This window comes from Pollicipes pollicipes, unplaced genomic scaffold (assembly GCF_011947565.3).
Source record: "Pollicipes pollicipes isolate AB1234 unplaced genomic scaffold, Ppol_2.1 Scaffold_4219;HRSCAF=4965_pilon_pilon_pilon, whole genome shotgun sequence".
Lineage (NCBI taxonomy): Eukaryota > Metazoa > Arthropoda > Thecostraca > Pollicipedomorpha > Pollicipedidae > Pollicipes > Pollicipes pollicipes.
The window spans coordinates 30078976-30085793 of record NW_023596448.1 but is presented as its reverse complement, the minus strand read 5'-3'; positions in this window follow the sequence as shown (position 1 = coordinate 30085793).

The following is a 6818-nucleotide window of genomic DNA, read 5'->3' as shown; positions in this document are numbered from 1 at the left end:
ACTCGATTGCAGGGTCACCTTTCAGTCACGGACGTGTCGTTGAGTGCATACAATTTCGTGGAGATGTCGCTGGCGGTGCTACGCTGAGAACTTTGTGAAAATCTTGAATAGCCTCAAAGTGTTCATGGCGGCACGCTGAGAAGTTTGTAAAATTAGCGGAGAGTCTCAAAGTCTTCGCAAGAGGGCCGTCCCCTCTCACTCTCTCCTAAAGTGACAAACTGGTCTCCGATGAGACCATGTGGCAAGAGGTCTCATCGTGGAGACCGTGCAGCATCTTTCCAAGAAGACTTACAGTGGAGGTTCCAAAAAGCAGCTTTCAGTGCACAGTGAGTGTTGCTTGTCTTCCGTAGCAGACACCAAGGGGACCTCAATTCAGCAAGTCTGGAAAATCCAACGGCCCACTGTTTTGTTTTCATGCTTGCCACTGACTCATGTGATTGGCCGCTTTACGCTGTTATGTAAGCAAATTTATGCAAACCTTAATTTTTAAGGCGCATAAGCGTCTCACGATCCCTGTGCGCATGGGACCGAGAAGAATCGTGTCTCCCGGGGCGAAGCTCACACCGCCAAATAAGCCACATTAAATACGGCCGAAGCCCTGCTGTGTGGAAGAGAAGGACGATAACTGAGACGGTTTTATCTTTCAAACAATGGCTCAAGCCGTCTGGAGTCGCCTGTCTGGACCCGCCTGGGAAGTGGCTGGCTACTGCTGGCTGTGTCGGCGCGGGCCCGACCGGCCGGTAAGGGACTGGGTAGCGCGTCGGGCCGGGCGGACGGGGGCGTCGCGCCTCGCCGGTCCCCCCAGCTTTGATCGCATCTGCACTGGGCGGGATAGTCATATCCCGTCGTCCAGAGCCCCGCTGGCTGGCGAGCACGTGCTGGGTGGCCGGCTGGCTGCTGGCCGTGCGGCCGGTCACAGACCTGGGGGCGCGTCCGCCGGCACAGTATCGCCGGTCGCGGGGGCCACGCGCTCGCCGCGCGCTAGGGACCGGGTCAGCCGGGGGCCGGCACAGGAGTCTGGGTCGAGACGCCGCGAGGAAGGTCCATGCGGGTGCTTTGTTCGATCGCGTGCGTGATCAGGGTTCGGCGTGCGCTGTCTCCGTCACTGAGCGTGAGGCCAACTTAGCACTTCCCTTCGAAGCAAGTTTGCCCGCAATTAATTTTCCCATATTTCTTTTAACGGATCCTCGTGAACAATTGAGCGGAAATCCAGAAAATTGTGGTTTCTGATGGTCCGCGCGCATACCAGCTTTGGAATTTTAAGGTTGTGTCTTATCATGTACATGTCTGATTACTTAGGGTATTGTACTGGCTTCATAATAGTATTCTCTGATGCCTACACTTATCTTGGTCGCGGAGCGATACACTAGGTGGAACGAAAGCTGAAATGCTGGCTTGAAACTAATTGGATTGGAAGACCGCATACATGCCACGAGTCATGTCATAAGCCCCTCTGTCGGCAGCAATGCGGCTCAGACGGGGTGACACTGCAGCGTGCCTCTCCCCCCCCCCCCCCCCCCCCCCCCCGCTGCCTCCATCTCACCCTGTGACGTTGGGAAACTGGAGAGGAGTGACACTGCAGCCTGCCCTACCCATCCCAAGCTGTGACATCGGGAACTGGAGACGGATGATGACACCGCAGCCTTCCTTCCCCATCCCAAACTATGGCGTCGGGGAAATGGAGACGGCGCGATTCGATGACCTGCAGCAGGTACTGATTTTACCTTTGATTCTTGTTCCTTACCTCGTGCGCCGGGATAAGAGTCACCCTTTTCTCGGTCAGGGCGTTCACTCCCGGGATCCCGTGCGGAACGTCCGCCCCCGGGATCCCGTGCAAGACTTCCTTGACTTTCTTGAAGCCCGACGCTGTCCCTCTCAAGATTAGATCGGCAGGAGAAAATCCTTGTTGATCCGGCAGGCCCGAAGGGTTCTCAACGACCTTGCCGTGGCAGAGGCCGCGGTGGCCATCTCCGTGACAGTGATAAACTCCGCAATGGCATTCCCGACGAGAACCTTCATCACTGTGAGATCCACCTGCAACCCGCACCCGCTGAGACAGTCTCCGATCTGAAACGCCGCTCACGGCATGCCGTCGTGGAAGAACGACAGACCATCCAGCTCCTCGCTGACGCACAAGAGGTCATTGGCTAACTTTTTGGAGGCCGCCTTAAGAATCTCAGAATTAGGATAACTGCTTAGGCTTTGCAGAAAGGTCATACCGTGCACGGGAGATTTGAGCTTTGCTCACAGGTTACAAGTGCTCCTCATGGTGCAGTCCGCTCTCTTTCACCGTGTCTTACCGCAGATTTGACCTAATTTTAGCTTATAAATCAATATCTCAGCGGTCATGCCTCCATGAAGCAATCCGGCGCCACATGACGCATCCAGGAAGCAAGATGATGCTGCACACCACAATGCCACAATGCAGCGCCATCCGTCCCCGCGTCCGAATCACTTTGGTGCCGGGATCTGCATGTCGGCCATGACAGCCCACGCTGTTTAGAGTAAGCACCATATGCGTCGATTGGAAAGAAATAACAACAAATAAATGGCTTCCCCGCGCAATCTCGGAGGAACCGCCATGTGCGTGCGTGAGACGGCAGCGGTAACCGACAGTATGAATCATCGCATCATTCCGTACCATGCCATACCCCAGCGCGAGTTCCACGGCGTGGCTGCCCAACGCCGCGTGCGCGTTTGTTGTGACAACCGCTGCCCCGGCGTCATGGCGCCCGCCTCACACTGAACGCGGGTGGGGGTTTCCCGCACCCCTCTCTTGAAAACGAGGCAACATAAAAAGAGGCGCGGCCAGGATCTTGGTAAGAAGGGGACAATGGGCTGACAAAGGGCCCGTGCTGATGACCCCCAACCCCCTCCTCCTCCAAAAAAAACACAATTTGTGTTGCTTTTTTCGAGGGCACCCAGTTTTCCTCCCTGATTTTTGTATTCCCTCTTCTTTTATTGAAACTGAGGTCAGATGCCTCCAGAAGGTAACAGCATTATTACATTTTAGATGCCAGTGAGATAAAAGAACCTGGTATTGCATCACAGCCTTCAACAAACCAGCGACGATGTTAATTCATGGTGGTTTATGTGACCATTTATAAACAGATAGCGGGACCGTTATGAGTTCAAAGTTCTTCTGTAGAGTTAACAACTTTCGCTATACGAGCATATCCTCATTAAACGTGGCTCTAACGTTAAATAACGATTAGCTGACGGTGCTTAGTACTTCGACCCGTGCTGTTGTCCGTTATCAGCTCGCTTGTAGAGAGGCGAGACGCTGGCTTCATGGTGCATGAAATAACAAAAAGGGTTAGCTCGGAACTTAACCAGTCGTGCTACACATGCTACTCAGTTTATACACCTGCGGCACGAATGCGATCCTGTCTTTTTTATGGACTCGATAAAACAGGCATTCACTACGCAGGCCCGAGAAATGCATCACAGCAGGCTCTTATCCAGTCAGCTGGTTTTTATGTGACAACAAGCATTGACTTCTGACTATTCGGACAAGTGCGGAACGTCGAAGCATTGAGTCGGTCAAATACAGCTAAGAACCTAAATTTTCTCACCATCAACGTGAGCGATATCTGTGCCATCATTAAACCAACTGAACTCAGCTGACTGTTGCAAATATATCAGGTTGATGTTTCAATTGTTACGGAAAATTACCAGCACAAAAATGTACGTCACAAACAAGTCTTCAAAGCAGGATTCCAAACATTGTGCCGGGGCAAAAACCTCTCGGCCGGGAACAAAGGCAAGGACGGGGGTGTTATTGTGTATGTGAAGAATGATTTTTCATACCTTGAGCCAGACATCCAAGTCCAAGATGAATTGGAAGTTTGCTAAAGCATCCTTTGACCGTCTCAAGCAGACAGCACCGTACTAGCTGGGATGTATCTCCCACCCGTTGCAATCGCCGCACGCCGGCAAGCACTAGTTGATCATCTCCTAGAAAGTGTCGGCTTTCTCAGATGTTCAGGCCCAGAGCAAGGAATGTCCTATTGTGGCCTTTCAACTGTGCATTTGATGCGGATCCACCGACCCGACAGCTTTACGTCTGACAAATAGTGACCGTGTCCACCAGAGGATAGGCGATTCTTGGTAAAATATTAAATGATATTGTTTCTCCAAAACAAACCATTAAATCTACCGCCACCTTGGAACCGCATAACACAGCACTGTAGTGCGAATAGATTGTGACCACAAAAAAACCCGGCTGTTATCACAGATTCATCTTTTAGACAGCTCGGCAACTGTAATTGCTCCCAGGACTGACAAGATGTCCCTGAGATGCATTAGAAAAATAATATTGGCTGGCTTATGAGGACGATCTATCTGAACTTACGTACCAGTACAAAATTAATGAGCCCTGGATGACAAGGCGACTCATGGCCCTCATCAACCACCGTAACGGGGCACACAGCCGTCACCGATCGGTAAACTAAAGAAATTAAGAGAGGATGTATGTCAATAGATTCACCCCGCAAATACCAGTTGGCACAAGCGGCGGGTGGCAAAAAAAAAATGTTAGCGGTGGAACTGGGTCATGGTGCAGAAATGTAAGAAGCTTAACTGATGGACGGCCCGCTCCTTGGTCCCTGGAATTACCTGAAGCTACAGCTTACAGCACTGCAGCTGAGCTGGCAATCAATGTCTGACAGAAATATGTACACTATATGGATCTCTTCGTACCGAACAATTGCGATGTTTTTGCCATCAGAAGAAATTTCATCTGACCTACAGCCATGACAAGTAGCCTATAAACTATCAGACACTGGACCAGAGATGGCTGTGCCCGCTGGTAAACTATAAGTGTAGCTGCTGGAGGGCTTTTGTGTCGAGTTTGCACCATGCCTCACCCATGTACTCTCCCGATTACTTAGGACGGGTCAGGTCTCATAGGCACGGAACATGTTAACCAGTGTCCCGATCCTGAAAAGCAGCACCAAAGTCGTAAGGAGACCTGCCACCTGTGAGCCTTACACCTAAGTTTGGCAAACTTCTGGAACGGCTAATTCCCCCCCCCCCCCTATTCTAGCGAACAAAATGCCGCAAATAGATGAACGCCAATACGATGACGTAAAGTGCGCCTCGAACGTCCCCATTTGATAAGATTGTGGCACAACTTATTCTCCGAGTTGGACAAGCCAGGCAAGCTCATTTCTTCAGTTCTGTATGATTTCAAGAAAAATTTGATCTCATTGGCCATACAACGGTAATACAGAACGCGCTTAGCATAGGACCTCGCTCTGGTTATGCAAAGTGGTTGGCGTCATTTCTCGAGGACCGAAAGCAGAGGGTCAAGATGCCGGATTGAATGAATAAGGACAGAAAATCAGTAAGTTATGTCGCTGCGCAGGATACCCTGGCTTGATCGGTTGCTTTTTTAGCTATGATTAACGGTGCCGCTTCTGATGCAGAACATATTTTAGAATATTTTGATGATCTCACAATATACGAAGCATGTTCAATTGAACCAATAAAGAAACACAGCCAGATGCAAGAAAACGCTGACGGAATATGTGGATGGGCAACTCAAAACAAAATGGCGGTCTTTACTGACAAGTGTCATGTCACGCATGTTTTTAATGCCAACAAAACCCTGATGCTCTCGGGCATCGTAATAAAGGAGATTAGCTTACACATTGTCAGTAGTCCTGAGGTTTTAGCAGTAACGTTGAGTAGCACTTAGCTAAATCAGCTAAAATTTACATATTTACATCACTAATGTTCGACCATTGATTGAATGCCACGCGGCTGTGTTTCCTCCTAGGCTCACCGGCCACCAAGCCCAACACATTGAGCGAGTACAGAAGCGGGCGCTAAAAATTATTCCCAGCCTTGACAAAGACTATCAGCGACTTCTAGATATGTTGAAAACGGAAAACCTTGCAGATAGGCAGGAGAAGCTGTGTTTATGGTTAAGATGGCGAATCCCGAGATTTACACGGCGTAGAAACAAGACATGCTCCCGCCAACAAGGAAGGCAATATGGGGAACAAACATCCGAAATAGTGACACGCTTGAGACATTTTGCTGTGGGGCAAGACTGCGAAAACCCAGCGTACAACATATCACAACCACCATAGACACAGGTATCAATTCACCTAGTGAACGGGTATATGCCACCACATTCACTGCTGCTTTCGTGAAGACGTTTAATTGATGTTAAAAGGTTACTCCGTGCTTACATACAATGTTGTTTGCATGCTAAATGAGTTGATGCTCGAAGTCGTGTTTTTAAAAGATGCCTCTCTCTCTCTCTCTCTCTCTCTCTCCTCTCTCTCTCAGCTCTCTCTCTCTCTCTCCTCTCTCTCTCTCCTCTCTCCTCCTCTCCTCTCTCTCACTCTCTCTCTCTCTCACTCTCTCACTCTCTCACTCTCTCACTCTCTCTCACTCTCTCACTCTCTCACTCTCTCACTCTCTCACTCTCTCACTCTCTCACTCTCTCACTCTCTCACTCTCTCACTCTCTCACTCTCTCACTCTCTCACTCTTCTCACTCTCTCACTCTCTCACTCTCTCACTCTCTCACTCTTCTCACTCTCTCACTCTCTCACTCTCTCACTCTCTCACTCTCTCACTCTCTCACTCTCTCACGCTCTCACTCTCTCACTCTCTCACTCTCGCACTCTCACTCTCTCATCCTCTCTCACTCTCTCCACTCTCTCTCACTCTCTCACCTCTCACTCCATCTCACCTCTCACTCATCTCACTCTCTCACTCTCTCACTCTCTCACTCTCTCACCTCTCACTCTCCTCACTCTCTCACTCTCTCACTCTCTCACTCTCTCACTCTCTCACTCTCTC